This window comes from Olea europaea, chromosome 22, assembly GCF_002742605.1.
Source record: "Olea europaea var. sylvestris chromosome 22, O_europaea_v1, whole genome shotgun sequence".
In the NCBI taxonomy this organism is placed as follows: Eukaryota; Viridiplantae; Streptophyta; class Magnoliopsida; order Lamiales; family Oleaceae; genus Olea; species Olea europaea.
This window is the reverse complement of record NC_036258.1, coordinates 5019491-5040064: the sequence shown is the minus strand read 5'-3', so window position 1 is coordinate 5040064 and position 20574 is coordinate 5019491. Positions and strand designations below refer to the sequence as shown.

The following is a 20574-nucleotide window of genomic DNA, read 5'->3' as shown; positions in this document are numbered from 1 at the left end:
ATATCCATACAACCCTACAAACTATTACGATTGTATCCCTCCCTAATCCCTTCCTATACATATAGGATTTTAGTTCTTATTATTATACACACAAGTACTGTTTTTTATTCTCTCTTCTCATGACATAATCAAATTATATATTTATTTGTAAGAATTAGGACTGTAATAGTTATTCACATATAATAATTATTCTACCACAAATTTAATTAATTATTTTTCATCAAATATGCACTAACTGAGTAATTATTCTTTTCTGACCAATTAAGTGAAAACTTAGGGTGCGTTAGGTTTGCATTTCTATTTTCTATTTTGAAGGATTATTTTAAGATTTAAGATTATAGAAAGTGCGTTAGGTTTGTTATTTTGAAAAAAAAATTGTTTCTAAAAAAAAAAGAAAAAAAAACCGTGTTTGGTTCGAAAATTTTAGAAACAGTTTTATGACATTTATTCAATTAATATGATTATTTAGCCCTTGTTTGACATCAATTATAATAAGAAATTTCAGTAAAATGTATTATGGAATAGTATTTTTAGGAGAATATGTTGTTAAAAAAGAAGGATTTTTTTTTTATTTACGTGTAATATTTATTATATTGAGGAATGTATGATTAAAAATAAGAGAAAAAAATATATTAAAATTTTAAACGGCATCAAACAAGGACTTAGTAAGACATATCAATTTTATGCTAATACTAATTCTATGCCTGTGCAATGCACGGACAGAATTTTTTTTTAAGACAATGTTAGTGTAGACATGAAGAAGCATCACAGAATATGTTAGCATTTATCAAAGGTCTAGTTTTAGCAATTATGGCAGAGGCATAATGGCATTATGGAACTGTTCCAACTCCTTCAGATTAGCCACGTGAATATTAAACTCAATACTACATTAGATAAAATATATAAAATCATAAGATTACAAAAGGAGTAAATCCCTTAAAATTCATTCAAACTGGTGAGCACAGCTCTTGTATATTTTGCTATTGTGAGGGTGTAGAAAGAGGCCTTCTGCCTACGATAAAAACTACCAAAGCTATCTTTCTAGCCTGTAATATTTCGAAAACCTAAAAACCTATTGCTTTGTTTATTTTTTTAATTTTTTAATTTTATTTATTATTATTATTTTTTTTTTTCACACAATCCATTATGAATTACACTCTAGCCGATCCAGGTTAGCCGATCCATTATGAAGACAGACTGAACAAAAAACTCTCCAAAGAAGCATCAACATTTTTCATCACGCCAAATACAAGATACACCCAATGCCATATTCATATAAAAGCGGTGAAAACTCGAAGACTTTGATTAAGTAAATAACACCATAGATAGCGCCAAAAACAGCCCCTCTTAACAAGCCCATTTCCGATCTCTTGCCTGGTTAGAGCTCTGATCATTGCTCCTAATGAACTATCCACTGCAATGGAAGAAGAAACTAAAATTTCTTTGTTAGCTTCGATAATGAATACCAAAGAAACAAAGGAAATATTCCCCTTTAAAATGAGCCTCCCTTCATATTAGTTATTTAAATAGAATTGTGCTTACTCTTGGTAGCAGTAATCCAAAATAGAATAGCTAAACATTCAAAATCTAACAATTCATATTCTGTTCAATCAAAAACCATTCATTTTTCAATTTCTTATTACTTCTCGAATTTGGGGGAAAAGCCCCCAACTGAATATATCACATTAATGGAGGCCTAAATCAGAATTTAAAAAAAAAAAACACATAAATGAATCAAGAATCACATCCATTTTAGAAATAAGTTGAAATACTTACGAACAATTAAAACCTCCACAGTAGCCAGAGTAGATAACCACAATATAGAAAGTCATTTGAGAAAAGAAATCTTACCTCTTGCTTAGTTTTGTTGATTAATACTGAACATGCATAGAAAGATATGCTTAAAATTCAATTTATGCACACATCATATAATGAAAAATAAAAACGATGACACATGCATATATTATCAAATCAAGGTTTGCTTTATCCTGACTAAAACTAAGTTAATAAAATCAAGCTGAACCTACATTTCTACATATGGAAACAACCAATCTATTCTGATGCTTCCCCTTGATCATCTTTCTTGGTCTCTCATATAAGTAGCAACTCGTTCAATGATATTCTCAAGAAATTCAAACAGTTAGTTGTGGACTGTTGTACATTTCACAGCAAAAGAAAAAAAATGAGGTCTTAAAAGTTAAACTTGACTAAAGACGTGAAATTTACCTCAAATAGCTGCAAAACTAGTTGTTAGTTGTGTTTTCCTTTCCATTTATTGATTGATTTGTTTCTAAAAGATATCATTTTGCAGAATAAGAAATTCCAATAAATGATCAAGATCCCATAAAATGAAATGTAAATTAACAGCGAAATACAATTATTCCAAACAAGTCAAATATGCAACATGTAATTGAACAATATAAGCAATTGATGCATCAAAATTTTTAGCATCGCACGTGGCAGAGTTGCAATTGACTATTTAGTAGTATAGAATAAGGCCTGGTTTATCATCCTTTAAAAAAATAAATTGTTTGCTACAGTAACATTTTTCACCATACATTCACCCAACAAAATATTCTACGCACAAACCAATAAAGTTTTTTTAAATTTCAACCACACATTCTCCAAAAACTACTATTCAAAACTCTATATCTTCTCCCAAAATGGAAGACAAACAAGCTCTAAATATAAGTATGTTCTAAGCCCCCGTTTGGTCCCCATTTTTTGAAATGAAAACAGGTGGAATATGTTTTTGAAAATGACAGGTTGAGAAAGGTGAAAAAGTTTTTGATTTACGTGTAATATTATTTTATGGAAGATTGTGTGATTAAAAATAAGAGAGAAAAATGAAATGAAATTTAATGAGGGCCAAACGTGGGCTAAATCAACTTTTAGGTGAGAGTGTAAACTGATACTTAAAAAAAAAAAAAAAAATCGTGTAAACTCTCCTTTCCTAAATATACTTTAAATAAATAATATTTACTAATTTATATCTAATAATAATTAAATTTTATGTAGCTGTATTCTTGGGAAAGAATACAGCAACAATTCAAAACTTATTGACATAATGTTGCAGATTCCTTTACAATTATTTGGTTCAAATTTTTGTAAAATAATAAACACATACGAAGAAAGAACCGAGAAATCAGAATTTAAAAAATTATCTGTTTATCTAAACCAAGAGATAAAATACCAGGTGGGCAAAAATGCTTTCATTTTCATCGTGAGTTTCCCATAATTACCATCAAAAGTCATGTGAGCATCAATGCTTTCTCTAAAAGCTTCAATAACCATAGTAGGTACAGGTGATGCGGTACCCCACCAATGCAATGCTTTGAGACTTCTTCATTGGTCATTTTGTGGGCTTCTATCTGCAATGAAGATGGCTTTGTTGATAACGATTTTGTGCCCATGTAGGAACTCAAGACTTGTTGAAGAAATAGCATAAATTTTGTTGTGAATATATGAAAAAGAGTGAGGTTTTGAAGCTCCACAGGGATCTATTAATCAGGAGCACAGTACAGGTTGATCAGAGAAATGATGGAGGCAACATTGGAGGAAGGTTGAATTTAATAGGCTGGATGAGAGCTGCTCCATCGGTTATATATAACTCAGTTTACCTTTGTTTAATTTCTTAAATTGGTGAAAGAATACATAACATAGTCTAAGAGTAGCAGAAAATAAGAGAATTTGGCAATGTGGGCCTCTTCCTGAAGCGAGTGAAATTAAGTTGTAGCGAGCAAACAATATAAAAGAATAAGATACCATATTAAATTGCTGTTTGCAGCATGGAACAACGGCATTAACAAGTATTTTAGGTGACATAACTGCGGTCTTCTCACCAAGTACAGCCAAAGTAACTGAAAGATAATGCATATCATAAAGTGCATTTGAAGTGATGGATAAACATTAACTCTAATATGCGTATAGATCTATAACAGGAGTAATACAATACCTACTGTTTTTACACTGTTCTCAAGCTTTATCCACGTGGTTGTAGTAAAGCCAGTACGACTTTACCTCTGAACTCAGCTGGAAGATTGTCTACATCAAAATAGGATCTCATGATTTTCTTTGTTTTTTGGGTAGAGAAATTTACATTCTAGAATGATTTTGCATTCAAAAAGTATTTTACAACCTGCAATAAAAGAGCATTTCTAAATTAGTATGGAGGAAAGGTCAATTCTTTACCTAATGAAAATGAATAAATTGTAGTATAAAAACGTAAAATTTCCTAACTGAGATCTGCACATACAAAATTAATTTAATGTAGTATAGTCCTAAGTTCTAATCCAACATATTCCCTTCCTCACGAAGTAAACCACGACTAAAAAGATGATTCTAACCGTTGTAAAAGAATGCTTCAGTTATCCCATGTAATCCAACAAAAAAGAAACCCATAATGCAAAGTCTACTCTCTCATTACCTAAAGATCAGAAAATAAAATCAATGATTATAAAAGGAAAATGGAAAACCTTCCAAAATGCTTCAAATATACATGGGGGTTTGTAAAAAATTCCATGGCTAGTCTTTCAGGGTAATGATTTTTTAGCATGTCAATAATCTTGAGCAGATTTGATGGGAACATTGGTGCTTAAAGACCATCATGTGAAGTCTATTAACCATGCCATCTATTTTTGACATTCTAGAAGATTATGACATCTTCTATTTATCTAGCGATACCATATTCTGCAAAGATATAACAGATTTCGTAATATTTTCATCATCTAAAAATAGAGAGATGAGAGCCTCATTTTCATACCTTCCCCCACCTCACCTTCAATTGCAACTTCAGGCTAGCAGGTTACAAGCATTTAGATGATCGATAATGTATGAAATATAATCGAAATCCAAGGTTAATCCATGTCACCAGTTTCACACGGAGACAACTCATTATAAGATACAGCAGGCATTCAGATGAAATTAAAATTTAAGGGTGATAAATACACATCAATCAACATAATTTCAAGAACTACAAGCAATACGAATAGGAAAAAACCATTACTACAGCAGTAAACAACCAGCTAGCTTACTCTAAGCAGCCATAACTGTTAAATCCCTAAGCCTTGTAGTTAACTAACAACATAAGAACAATGGATGTGATTTCTCATTCTCAAAAGAGAAAAAAATTAAATAATTAAAATATAACAGTGACAAATCACGACACTTAGTGATAACAAAATGATGCAGTATAGTTAATGTTGGTATCCATTATAGTATACAGGATTTTGGTCACATCAACTCATCTACAAAATGAAAATGAATATTCTTGTAAGCACACATTATACTGCATGCTTTAATTTTATTTTTTTATTTTTTGTTGGTTGATTAAAACATTGATAGAGTGGCATTGTAACATACAAAGTGAACGGATTACTTCATCTACACAATCTTTACTGGATTTGTTCTCCTTCATAGGATAGCAGATTGCAAAATATGCGACATAATCCCACTCAAGCCATAGTTTTCCACTTTTATTGGCTATCTTAAAAAGCAAGCTTGGTGTAGATTTTGCACAACATCCTTTCCATCATATCCCTTGCTGAAGTCCTGCTTAAGAATCGGTGCACAATAACTCCCAAGGCTTATACACTATAACTTGTGCTGTTCGCTCAAAATAAAAGTATTAGGACAATACCAAGTAATATGATGCGAAGTCAGTCAACTAATTCCTTCCATTTGTTCTAATTTCTACCGGTATTGTAGGTGACTCCTACTAAATAAACCGGTGAACTTCCATAAAATCAACTGTCCGAAAGAAAAAAAGGAAATTTGAGATATAAATACTTATGTCACCCCCAACTATCTACAATTAGAAATGTAAGAATTAGAAAGTTATCTTTACCCATCAATACAAGGCATAAATCTATAGGTACAGGCTCATGGAGAGTGATTTACAAAGGTTGAAATATCTTCAATAAATTCAGTTTTAACTATAAAAGTAGTAAGAGAAACGTAAATAAAACAAATTCTTGAAACCTTTTACAAACTAAAGGGGAAAAAGGACGAAAAAGAGCAAGAAACCATCATCATCGACTGCTTCTATCTATCGGCCAACCTACAAGTAACAACATCATCGACTCCACCACCTTCGACCTGTTGATTCCACCTTATATTTTGTGGGAAATCTTGCATTTGAAGACAAATTTGAAACATACAAAGAAGGATTCTCAGTCAATCAATGATTATTTACTCAAAATCAAAGGGCTTGTTGATTTCCTTGCCTTCATTGCACACCCCTTTTCAACTAAGGACTCAATTGATGCAATCCAACACCAAAAAAATATGTATATTATAAAAAGAAATCCATTTAAATTATAAAACTATCAACCTCTACACCACCCATATGCAATTCTCACCCCAAGCCATGAGAAACATCTCCCATACCGTCTTTATGAATCATTGACATTAACATGCCAAAGTGAAGCAGTTATACAAAAAATATAAATAAATTGACTCATTGCCCACAAAATTAGCATAATAAAAGTTCTTAAAAGGTACCTAGTAGTAATGATAAAGAAAAATAAAAACCACAATTGATCCCATTTTGAAGTAATTAATGTTGAAGAACACTTGAGGAATTTACAAAATTAAATTACACCCAGCACAACATAATTTCTTGAAAATAAAGTCAAATTGAAATACGTAAGAGTGCACTCACCAACGAGATAAAATAGAAGATTTTCTAGGTTTCTCTTTTGGGTGGTTCTATATTGTTTCAATACCAGTGGCAAACCAGAAATAAATTCATTCACAAGAACTGAAACAAACAAACTAAGGAACAGAATTCAAACACAAAACTTTACAGATGGTGGTAGTGGTGATAAGATGACGCTGTGTTTAAAAAATAGATTTGTATTGTGGCAGAGATAATGCATTGGAGGTAATGAAGTTGCATTGCAGTTAATCTGTTTGGTGGTGGTGGTGGTGAGGTGTTAGCAACATTTTGAGTACTGCATGATGGCAGTTGTGTTATATTGTAGTTGACAGGTTTTGTAATTAACTGTTTTATATGTAATTAGATTTATAGTTTGTGACCATACTTGTGTGTATCTGTGACTAACTATGGCCAGATCGTCTCTGACCAAGTCAGTGTGTCACCGAAATGTGTTGCCTGTGACTAACTGTGATTAAATTTGCATTCAGTGTGACTGTCTGTGACCAATTCAATATTTACTATGGCAGTATGTGATCAAGTCACAATCAATCACAGTTAATACAGAATTAGTCACAACTTCCACAATAAACACATACTTGACCTCAAAGAGTCACCATAAACAAATCTTCACACACCGTATCCCAGTACCACAATCCACCACCAGTCACTACTATCTTCACCTCCAATTTTACAACATTCACTGACCTTTCTTATCTGTGACCAATTCTGTCTCTAGTTTGACTATATGTGACCATATCAATTTAATTTGTGACTATATGTAACCAAGTTACATACAGTCACAATTATTATAGATCTGGCACGGACACTCACAATGGATATAGACTCAGTCATACTAGATTTTCATCGTCGCTACCACCACTCCAACAACATCAACCAAATGCACACCACCGTCACTTTCAACAAATCCTAACCACCACCACCCACATCACCGCACCACTGCCACCACGTTAAAGATCCAACAATAAATATGTCGCGGACAATCTTAAATATATCACCACCTGCAAGGTACTACCTAGGCCACAAGCACCACCGCCACCATCATCACCACCACTTGTTCCCCAATCCACAAGCACCACCACCACCACCTCTACATCAAATCAAAAGCCACCATCACCACAAACTCAATTTCATGGCCGTGGTGAGACAAGATCGGAATAATTGAATACCAGTTTTGCAAGGATGTTCTGGATCCGCCAATGCCGCAAAAACAACCAAAACTACCGGCCGCCATCACCACTTCACTACCTCTGCCCATTTCCACACCACAAACCTCAATTATTGCACAATAAGCTCCTCCCACGAAAATCCCTGAATCTCCAACACAAATCCCTCCTTGCACTGCAACAAGCCCCAAAATGCCTGGTGTATGTAGCAACAGCGATGAGTACTACGCCGCTCAAAGAGTAACTACGACAGAATCGCCAGTTCTAGCTCTCACTCTGGCGTAATAGTGCTCTTCGCCGTTGCACACAATAGTGCTCTCCACCGTGATGCAACGCTGATGTGGGGAGAGAGAGGGGAGAGGTGGAATACGATATAATTCAGCAAAATTTCGATTTGGGGTGGTTTATTAATTAAATTTTATGATATTATTATTTTAATATTAAAAAGTTAAATTATCATCTGATTTTTGTAAAACAAAGCTTAAAACGTGATTTTTGAAGTTGAAACTTAAAAAACATGTCTCCACGTAATTTTCCCGGGAAAAAAAAGCATCGGATACTTGAAGTCAGAATGTGCATGATGAGTACTGGGTCATTGTCCAACTGCTTCTTGGACCCTCGAATACACAATCCTGTATGTATATCTATGGTTACTAGCAACTATGGGCATGAAAGGACATGGGGACATTCATTTGGGGACCAATGACCCCACAAAATTTTAGCTTTAATTTTCCCCCCAAAAAAATAGTTGCTTTTTATCTTTTTACAATCTACTTTGACGTACTCATTATTGGAATGTAAAATGAAGTCAAAATGTTACGTTCTAAATACCATTTAAAAATGCTCATGGCATAATTTCTCTCTCATTAATGGCGTGCAAAATGATCAATCACAGCAAAAGTTACGAGTCAAAATAGGTCATTTCAAACTAGTATTTTGAAAACTTTGATAATATATTAACTTTCAAAATTCATCAGCGATCATTTACTATCTCAATCCACAAATCGCCTATATCATGTAGAAGCTAATTTAGAAAACTATATCGTTGCCATATCGAATGATCCAAATGAATATCGAAAATAGTTAAATGTGAGTTAAACGTACGTCTAAAAAAAACATCTAACTCATCCTTTCTTTAAAAAAAATTCAATTATTTCATTAACGTTTATTATTTTTGCATGATAAATTTTTCAGATGATATTTGACACCCATTTTAAAGGAAAAATGAATTTTAGAATAGTAGATTAATGGGATAATATGTGGATGAAAATTTTTTTATTTACATGTAATATTATTTTAAATAAGAATGCGTTGTTGAAAAGAAAAGAAAAGAAAAAAAATACATTTTGAGAAAAATAAGAATCAAACGGGACCTCAATATAATTTATATCATTTTATTATGAAATTTTACAAGGAATATGACATCAAAAATTTTAGAATCGTTACGGATTAAATGTAATTTGAATTACTTTCCGGATGTTTAAACGATCCTTCAACGCGTTGGAATGACCTTCCTAAAAAAAGCTGGTTCCAAAGAGTCGTCATTTTTTCATGAAGGAGATGGATAGTGCCCAAATATCTGTCCAAAAGTTAACATTGTAATTCTCTGTATTTTTAGATGTCCTATTGAATCTTGACTGCATAGTTGAAAACTTCCCACAGAGCGTCATCTTCTATGTTTGGCCAAATTTGAGGGGGAATTGTCTGATTAATTTTAGCCATGGATCACCTTTGTTTAAGTTTCAAAAACTAATTTCTTATGGTTCATTTAAATAAAAATATACTTACTACGAATGAAATTATTTGTCTATATAACGAGGAGACTCGTGGATCTAATTTCGAACAAGTCAAAGCTCTAAAGAACTTAAAAAATATATAGTCAAAATCTAAATAATACTTTGAAAAGAAGGATGAGGAGCTCAAATGTTTTTGCCCTTACTGTCATTTTGGAGTGGTATGCGCTCACTTGTTTGGAATCTTAGTTTTATTTTAGTGCTGAATTCGATACTTCTCAGTACAGAGTACCATAAATATCTAAAGTGATCCACGTTGTATATATAACAACAGTTCATGGCAAATGGAGATGGGGACAAATCAAACAGCGGTAAATCAATCGATCCTTTAAATTTCTTTTTCTTTCTTCTTATCTTAAAATAGGGATGTGAGAGGCAACTCGTGATCTTAAGGTCAAATCATAAGAGCATTTTGGGAGGATTGCGCGAGTCTTACATATAATGATTCTTTTTGTTAGCATTTTATGTTTTGATGGCAAGTTAGACAAAGCGCACCACACAAAAATATATTCTTGTCTAGCTTATACCTACATGTATGAGCCGTTTGCTCACGCTGCCAGAATTTGTTTTGCCGAGAGATTAAGTTGCTAATTTTACAGTTTTGGTGGGAATCAACTAAGGGAAGGAGGAAGATGGTTTCGGAAGGATGAGATATTTCCTTTAGATAACTTGGTTTCGTTGAATATGGTGAAAAAAAAAATTGACTACTAATTGCAACATCTCCATGTTAAATTAGATCTATAAACAAAATTAGAAAAATTTGCTTATGTTCTCTTATATAACAATGTTCAATTAAAGCAAAAAGAAAAAGATTACGAAGAAGGAAAATGAAGGATTTGTTATATCCGAATGATGATAATACATTTATTTTCTCCTCCTAAGAAATATTATTGATACGCATATTCTATTAAGGCTTAAAATTGAGCTTACTTCTTCTTCAACTAATAACTATAAGCAATTTACCTCCACTTTCACCAGCCTTATTGTTTTGTAAACTCGATAAACAAATCTTATCAACCACCTAGGTTTTTCACATTTAAAAATAAAGTATCCTGTAATCAATCCAGACAACATTCCACATCCATATCCCATGATAACAGCTTGCCAGGTGAATCCATCTAAAATATTGAAGTCATCATCTTTCAGTGTCAACTTTGTCAATTGCTAAGGAATATCTCCTACCAATTGATTTGAACGAAGATCTAGTAATTCAAGTAAAGTCAAATTTTCTGTTAGGGGGATGTGACAACTATTATAAGATACATTTAGAGTACGGAGATTCGTAATCTTAACTAGAGGACTTGAAATATCTCCTTGAAATTTATTGTTTCATAAATCGATGCTTGTATAGGCTCTTCGGATACTCCACAACTCATACTCACACTCTTTCAGCAAAAAAGTCGAACGATCTCCAAGTACAATTTCACCTTTACTCAGATTCATCATGGGTCTGAAATTATCTAGAATTTCAACTGGAAAAACATGACGCACAGTTTCACTTTTACTCACACATCATTATAGCTTTGAAATTATCTAAAAATTCAACTGAAAGAACACTAACGAACGCATTATAGGATAGGTCAAGAATTTGCAGCTTAAAAAATGGATATTTTACCTTTGAAATATGTATTATAGCATGAAATCAGTTGAATTTCAATATAAAAATTCAAAGATTCGGAAGAGTTCCCATCGAAAAGGAGAATTGATCATTTATTTCATTGTTTCCTCCAATATCTAGTGCTTCAAACTTCCTATAATTGACCAATGTTTTTTGTAAAGTTCTATTCAATAGATTTCCATTTAAGTTCAATATAAGCAGTTAATATCGCTTGGTAAATATTTTAGGAATGGAGCCATGAAAGTGATTCTGCTTCAAATTCAAATAAACCAATTTTTCACCGAACTTGGAGATGGTTTTGTGCAACTGGCCACTCAATTGATCATACTAAGATCAAAAGAAAAATAATAATTGACTTCAAATTTCCAAGTGAAATTATACATGTGAGATGGTTGAAGGAAATATTCATGTCGCGAAGATCTGTTAGATCCGTCAACGTTGGAGGTATTTCTTGTAAAAATATATTAACTGAAATGTCTACTACCTTCAAGTTTTCCAAACTTCCTATCACCGTTTATATAAAAGATATGTGAAATTTGTTGACAAACCAATTTCAAATGGAATTTCCTTAGTGAAAGAATTGTTTTCAATCGTCAACATTATTTAATGGGTCCGATTTGAAATGAGTTAAATGACAAATCAAAAGAAGTTAGATTTTCAAGATCACCAATTTGATATGAGAATCTACTCACGGAGATCATTCCTACTGAGGCCAATACATAAGAGAGTAGAAAGTGAAGCAAAATCGAGTTGGTCAAGCGTGCCTTCAAGTTCTGCACTAAACAAGCTTATTTAAGAAATGAATCCCTCAATGTTGCATACAATCCCCGTTCAACTATAGAGATTGCTAATATTGTCAAGTTTCCACGAATCAAAAACAGAGGATTTAAAATAGAGTTTTTCCATCTTAAAAGAGCATCTGATTGCGTTCTCTTAGATAAAACAATATTTGAAATTGGAAACAAACTAAAAACGAGAATATGAAAAACAAATAAATTTTTTTTTTAATGTTTTCATGATTATTTGTTTTACATATCATTACCTTTATCCTTAGTAAGGATGTGACATACATGAAAACAAATTGAAAAAAATCACATAACAAAATTTGCAATTTTTGTATTTGAATGTATGATGAGAAACTCATCATACTTAGAAAAGAAAGGATGGGTTCCGCAAGTCACGAAAAAAATTAAAAGAAGTCACATGACAAACTTGAAATTTTTGTAATTGAATGTACGATAAAAAAATCATCATACTTAAAAAGGGAGTGATGGGATCGTAGGTGGAAATCCACATCTTAAATATTAGCGTTTAATATTTTATCTCTTTTTGCAAGTAAAGTACCAGTCCTATTTTTTATTATTTTTGAAACACTGAAGAGAAAAAGAAGTCGTCACATTAGAACTTTTTACTAATTTAATATTTAATTGAAAAAGTAAATATATAAATGATGTTATAAGACAATTTTACATCACATTAAATGCATATAGTTTGTTGCGAGCTAGAATATCGTGTATTGCATAGGTTGTCATACCCCCACTCTATTGGTATCGAAGTCATGTTGTTACCTTGATCTTACTATCTCTGATTGGGAAAATCCAATATGAAAGAAATTAGGAAGAACACCTTGTTAATTTTGTCTGTTGAATCTTCTAGTTCATCCATTTTATCTCCTTCTACCTCCCTTTGTAAAACTTTTTCCTCTAAAATTGACTTTCTTCATGAAAAATCCTATCTTCCAAATTCTGAAAAAGGTTCAATCACAGATCTACCCCTTGTAAACCCTTATCTCGCTCAAAATAAATCACGACACTCTTTCACGAAAATTGTCCTAAGCCTCATATCACCATCAAAATCCCAAATCAAAGAGTTTGTCCAAACAACAAAGTTCGATCAACATCTTTTATCTGCCACTAAAAAGAAATAATTTGTCACTTTAGATTTACCATCCCATTTTCCAAAAACATGGTTATATAAAGATTTTAACCATATTCATTTTGGAGCTGTAAGAATTGCACTTACTCTCCATGGAAGAAATGGACTCCTACGATTTCTAGAATTGCCCTACTAGATACATGTTTTGCTGATTATCAACGCGCATGTATTGGCACGGTGGAAGCTACCCTCAATGTTGGAACAGTACTTGTTATTATGTTTCCAAACTCTAACATGCCAATAGCAGACTCATTGCTATTATCAGCCTTGAATATCTAGGTCCAAATTGTTGGTGCAATTCCAACAGCAGTCACATACGGAGCAACTCTTCACTACTAGATGGCCTACAGAAATCAAAATCATTATCTTTATTTTGCTATCCCTTATGGTACACATGATGCTTTATTCATCCAAATGGGAACAGGCCTGTCAAGCTGTACATATAATTCTTAGACAAATTCCCAGATCGGAGCTCATTAAAATAACTCCACAAATGTGGATTACTAGTTATGAGTAGCATCACCAGGCATTAAAAAATTCTTTACCATTCTAGCCATCAACAATCATTTTAGAAGACAGTCAAATGGTGAAGTCCAAAATATGTTTGAAAAGAAATCCCCAATAAAAACGACTCCCCATTTCCCTACAAAGTTTGCCTTAACAAACGGAGAAATTCCTATTTTGTGGATTCGATGCAAATGGCAAACCTATTTATTACAGATCTGATGATTCAAGACACACTTATTGGGACGTATGTTTCTGTGCAAAATGTATGGAGGATGAAGAGGCTTTATTTGAAGATAAACCTCTTAAGAAAAAAAAAGAAGAATAGCCGGCAAAGATTGTGTAAAGCATATGAAAACAAATCTGCAGGAGTTGATTTGTTATGAGTGTCTTCTGGAAAATTTGACTATTATGTCAAATATACTCTAACCCTACAAGTGATGAACCTATCATTCCTACTAGATGGGATGATGAACCTAACATTCCTATTGGACGGGATGATGGATTGCAACCAAATGCATACTAAATGAGACTGAAATAATAGTCCACTTCCATCTCCACAAACAGTCATGCTTATAGCTTTGTTCCATCCACCTCAACAATAAGATTTTCCTCCACTAACCTCTTTTGACAAAGAGCGGTCTTCTCATGCCTGGAAAATCATGAATCCTATATCTAAGAATTAGATGGTTCAGTTGATTAGCTTTCAGCAACAATAGCATTTTTGAGCGGACAGTCAAACAATGCAATCCAACAAAATTTCTTGTTGGAAAGAATTTACCAAAGTCAGCAAAGAATTGAAATAACTCTACAACATGAAGCATAAACCATGTTAACCCCTCTCCAAGCCCGTAAACAAAAAAAAATAAAAAATAAAGTCCCTCCACGCTGAAATCATAAATCTTTTACAAAACTATTTGCCCATAGAAAACCAAGAAAGAAAAATAAGAAATCTTAAAAACCAACTTGTTTCTCTTGAAAAAAATTCTATGATCCCACCTTCTACTCCATACCATCCAACTGCATATTTTCATCTCTCACAAACTTCAAGACCTATGTATTCAATTGGAGCTTTTGGATCTACAACTTCACTTTTCATTCCTAAAGAATGGGAAAAGAACTTAAAACTCGTTCATCTTTCTAGTGCAAAGAAAACCAATCAATTGCCTTTACAAAATCCCCAAACTTTGTCTCCACAAAATCCACAAGCTTTACCTCCACCAAATCCGAAAAAAGGACGACAAATGACGATAAAAAAATCACATCACCACCTTACTACAAAAGGCTTAAAATTCTTCCTCTTATAGATCTCCTGTCTTAACCATCACACATGAAACAAGTTCTGAACTTGAAGAGTCCTCGATGATTCTCTAGAAGATGATGCCTTTCTATATCGCTGACAGACCACAAGCAAGTCAAACTCAATAAAGAAATCCCGTTGTTGATGAACCAGAAATAATTGATGAAGAAATGGCTAATTTTGACACGCGTGGTGAATAATTATTATTCGCAAAGCAATACTTCCACAACCAAATTTACTTTTGATGATATTCCTCCAATTATGTGGAATGCAAGATTCCAAGAAATGAAAGCATGTTGTTCAACAGAATTGCAAATGTCAAATATCACTTATACCTCGGTCATAAAATCTTTAATGGCAAGAACTACCAATTTCCTTAAAGATTGGTATGATGCTCTTGGAGAATATAACCAGATCCAATATTCAAATTCCCCAACAATTAATGCTTTTATAAAAATCACTGAAAATTTTGTGGAAAGACAGATCATTTGAAGCATGCAACAAGGAAAGAATTTTTCAAGTTAAAGTGTTGTTCTTATAATCCTAAAGATTTGGACAAACACTTTCATGCCAGACGGCATTATCTTATTGGTGGAATGAACGATACCAACTTAAAGCAAGCTTACCTGAAATCCATACCATATCCTCTTAGTCAAGAGACACTCAAAATGATTGAGCTAAAAATGACAATCATGGTCAACCACCTCATTTGGAGAACTCCATAATTGGGTCAAATGATCCGTGAAAAAACTCTATTACCAAAGAATGTTTTTAAAGGATATCAATACAACAGGCCAGAAGCTTGAAATGGCTTGTGATCAACCAGATTTGAAAATCAAATGCCGTTATGACAACAACAGCTGTGATCGTCCAAGAAAGAAAAAGTACCATAGAAGAAAGTTTAAGTTCCACAATAAAAAAATTTCTGAATCCTTTCCTCAAAGGAAAAGATTTTTCAAATAGAAATTTACAAAAAAAGAAAAGATATAGATGTTTCATATGTGGCCATTTTGCAAAAAAATTGTACACATCAAAAGAGTGGAAAAATCCTGCATCAAATTTATGCAACAACAAAAATTGAAGAAGCAGCAGATATTGAGTCAGTATATTCGAAGGAAGATGAACAGTCCCCTTAGTGCAATATCTAATGTGATGACATTATTTTTTCATCAGTGTTTCAAAAAGAATCAAAAAGAGGACTAGTACTTTATTTTCAAAAAGATGCAAAACATTAAATGCTAATATCTAAAATGTGAACTTCTACTCACGTGTCTATCCCTCCCTTTTTAAGTATGATAATTTTTTCATCATACATTCAATTACAAAAATTGCAAGTTCTGCCATGCGACTTCTTTCAACTTTTTTGTGACTTGCGAAGTCCATCCCTCCCTTTCTAAATATGATGAGTTTATCATCATACATTCAAATTCAAAAATTACAAGTTCTGCCATGTGATTTCTTTCAATTTGTTTTCATGATTTGTCTGCATATATGTCACATCCTTACCTTTATATAAGAAGAGAGGAAAAAGGTAATGAAACGTAAAACAAATAATCATGAAAACATTAAAAATATTCTAGTTTTTCCTTCTTCATATTTTTATATTCAGTTTGCTTCCAATTCAAAGTATTGTTTCATCTAAGAAAACACAAGCAGATTTTTTTTAAGGTGGAAGAATTCCATCTTAAATCCTACTGTTCTTGATTTGCGAAAAATTGACAATGTTAATAATCTCTGTAACTGGATAGGGGTCGTATGCAACCTTGAAAGGTCCATTTCTTGAATAAGCTTCTTTGGTGCAAAACTTGATGGCACGCGTGGTCAACTCGATTTTGCTTTACTTTCAACCCTCTCAAGTGTCGAACTCAATAGGAATAATCTCCGTGGGTTGATTTTGTATCAAATCGATGGTCTTAAAAACCTAACTTTTCTTGATTTATCATTTAACTCTTTTACTAGTAATAGGGATGGTAATGGGCTGAGTCGGCTTTAACCCACGAGCTCGTGAAAGACGACCCGAGCTCGCGAGCCGCTCATGAGCTCGTAATTTTTTTAACCTTTTTCTTTTGGTAAATTTGCACATTTTAGACTTTTTTTTAAAAAGTTTCATATTTTTTGACGAGCCTCGTCAAAATGGCTCATGGGCCCGACGAGCCAAGCCTAAGCCCTTGCTCGGCTGGGGCTCGGGCTTATCAAGCCGTCCACGAACCGCTCAGCCCATTTGACATCCCTAACTGGTAATATTCCAAAACCTTTATTCACCAATCTGGGCAAGTTTGAATTTGTTGATCTTAGGTTTAACCGTTTTCAGGAAACCTTGCAATAGATTATTACCAAGCTGAAGAAATTATCTTCTTTGTCCATATTTGATAGTATTCTTTCAAATAAGATCTGGCCTTATTTAATGACAAATCAAACCAATTTAATAATGTTGAAGATTTGAAACAATTTTTTCACTGGAAAATTCCCATTTGAAATTTTTTTATTTTTTTATTTATTTTTTTTATACAATTCTCATATATCTTTATCTGAACGGTAATAGATTTTCAAGCTATATCCCTCACGAGATAAGAAGCTTGCAAAACTTGAAGGTAGTAGACCTTTCAATCAACCTATTTTCAAAAGTACTACCTCCAACGTTCAGGGATATAACAGATCTTCGCTACCTGAATGTTTTCTTCAACCATCTCACAGGTATGATTTCACTTGGAGATTTAAAGTCAATTATTTTTTGGATCTTAGTATGATCAATTGAGGGGCTAGTTACACAAAATCATCTCCAAACTCGGTGAGAAATTGGTTTATTTGAATTTAAAGTACAATTGCTTTCATGGCTCCATTTCTAAAATATTTACAAAGAGATGTCAACTGCTTATATTGAACTTAAATGAAAATCTATTTAATGAACTTTACCAAGAACATTGGTCAATTATAGGAAGCTTGAAGCACTAGATATTGGAGGAAATAATGAAATAAATGACTTGTTTCCCTCTTCGATGGGAACTCTTCCGAATCTTCGAATTCTTGTGTTGAAATCCAACAAATTTCATGCTATAATACCTATTTCAAAGGTAGAGTATCCATTTTTTAAGCTGCAAATTATTGACCTATCACATAATGAGTTCGTTGTTCTCCCGGTTCAGTTTTTAGATAATTTAAAAGCCATGATGAAATGTGAGTGAAAGTGAAACTGTACGTCGTGTTCTCCCAATTGAATTTGTAGTTAATTTCAGAGTCATGATGAATCTAAGTGAAAGTGAAATCGTACTTGGAGATCGTTCGACTTTTTTGCTGAAAGAGTGCAAGTATGAGTTGCGGAGTATCCAAAGAGCCTATACAAATATCGATCTATGAAACAATAAATCTCAAGGAAATATTTAAGTCCTCTAGGAAAGATCACAAACCTCCATACTCTAAATTTAGCTTATAATAGTTTTAGAGGTCACGTCTCACTAATAGAAAATTTAATTTCACTTAAATCACTAGATCTCTATTCAAATCATTTGGTATGAGAGATTCCATGACAACTGACAAAGTTGACAATTTTGTCATTTCTTAACATTTCACATATTCATTTTTGGTCTCATACCTTAGCAAGGACTGCTTCTTACATTTGATAACAGTTCATATATTGACAACCCAAAATTATGTAAATTGCAATCGATAATGATTTGCGGAAATGAAGAACCAAAACCGTAGCATCCAATGTCGGAAAGATGATGACTTCAATATCTTAGATGGATTCACCTGGCAAACTGTTGTTATGGGGTATAGATGTGGAATGTTGTTTGGATTGGTTGTAAGACATTTTATTTTTAAATATGAAAAACCTAGATGATTGATAAGATTTATTTATCAAGTTTACAAAATAAAAGGGCGGTAGAAAGTGGAGATAAATTGCTCATAGTTATTAGTTGAAAAAAAATAAACTCAATATTAAACCTTTCAAGAATATGCATATCAACAATATTTGTTAAGAGGAGAAAATAAATGTGCTGTCATCCTTCGGACATAGCAAATCCTTCATTTTCCTTCTTTGTAATTTTTTCTTTTTTAGTTAATGTCATCTAAGAGAACATAAACAAATTTTTCTAATCCTGCCCAAAATATTTTTGCTTACGGATCTAATTTAATATGGAGATACTGCAATTAGTAGTCAATTTTTCTTCACTATATTCAAGGAAACGGAGTTACCTGAAGGAAATTTCTCATCCCCTCTACTTACAAAATATCTTCCTCCTTCCCTGAGTTGATCCCAACCAAAACTGCAAAATCAGCAACTTGATCTCTCAACAAAACAAAGTTTGGAACGTGAACAAACAAATCATACATTTAGGAATTGCTTGCAAAATAGCCTCAATCAAAATTTCCCCACCCCCAGCTGGAAAAATAGATTCTATCGCCACTCTCTTCCATGTCTACTCCTTTATAGGAAAAAATGATCGACCATTATCAAGGGCGAATTTAAACTTTTTGTGCTATGGGGTCAAAAATCAAACTATAATTTTTTTCAAAACAACATAATATTAAAGAAAAATAAGTTAATACGTATTTTGATACTTTGAAAACTAGGATTGAAACACTTGTTGATCTTGGATTTCATCCAAATTACCTCTTTTTTATATTGTTCCATATGATTCCATGTCAAGCAGTTTCAAAATTTTCAAAAGAATTGTTTTGCTTCCAGTGGTATTTATTGGAACTTTATCAACTTGGAATCTCTTTTAATATTAGTGAGTCTCTTTAATGGTTCAAAGAAATTAATTTTCGAAACTTAAACAAAAATGATCCATTTCACGAACTACTTGTTGAAGTAAAAATAAAAAAATCTTTTAATGGTTTTAACCTGTATCTCAATGAATGATAATGTTTGAAGCATTTTCTTCAAAATTCAAAGACTGGAGAACTTCTCAAGACCATGTTTTTATTCTATTAAAAATGGTTGAAGCATTTTCTAAGGGTAAGGGTGGGCCACCCGATGAAGTGATGGCTTCCCATTCGACCGTCCCACTGAAGTTTTCTCGAAGAATTGATATTGAATAAATCTCAGTCAACAGCGTACTATACTTGGACTATCTCCTTTTTGTGAACCTCTTACATGATCTTTGAAACAACGTTCTCATACACACAACTTGGACTCTACAAATTAGCCAAAAATGAAGGAAATCTAGTGCATCAGTTTGAAAAGGAAATGTAATTAAGATAACCATTTACCTCAACCTTGATTCTTCCGCGAGTAGACGAGTATGCCCCATCTCTGTTTTCAAAAGATCTGGGATGCACTGTCCGACCAAAATCCACCAGGGTCATCAATTGACTTTTTCTCTTTCCAAGTACTACTGCAAAATTTGAAAAGATCTCAATACAACCAAAAGGGCCCACAAAATGAACGGATTTTAACAGTAGAGTTAGTTAATTATATTAATACCTTGAAAGCATATTTCATTGGACTAATATTATGCGCGTGTTTGATCCCATTATTCCAATTTTTTGCCAGCTTTTTCTAATTTTTAGTAAATTAATTGTTTAAAAATTGCAAGTGGACATAACTGTGTCAGACCTTTTAATTGTTGCAAAAAATG

General features: G+C 32.9%; 1 long non-coding RNA gene across 15 annotated transcripts; it reads right to left on the bottom strand.

The window, feature by feature from the left end:
* Positions 1-1198: 1198 nt before the first annotated feature.
* On the bottom strand, positions 1199-20326 carry LOC111371483. Of its 15 annotated transcripts, none has more exons than XR_002698586.1 (6): positions 20207-20326; positions 19187-19257; positions 3766-5748; positions 3194-3371; positions 2028-2290; positions 1199-1432 (listed from the first exon to the last, which is right to left on the bottom strand). It is a non-coding gene; the product is annotated as an uncharacterized LOC111371483 (long non-coding RNA). The 15 variants fall into 15 exon arrangements; XR_002698589.1 differs by having other exon boundaries at positions 1199-1414; XR_002698582.1 differs by having other exon boundaries at positions 1199-2290; positions 3766-3860; positions 3956-5748.
* Between the last annotated feature and the right edge of the window lie 248 nt (positions 20327-20574).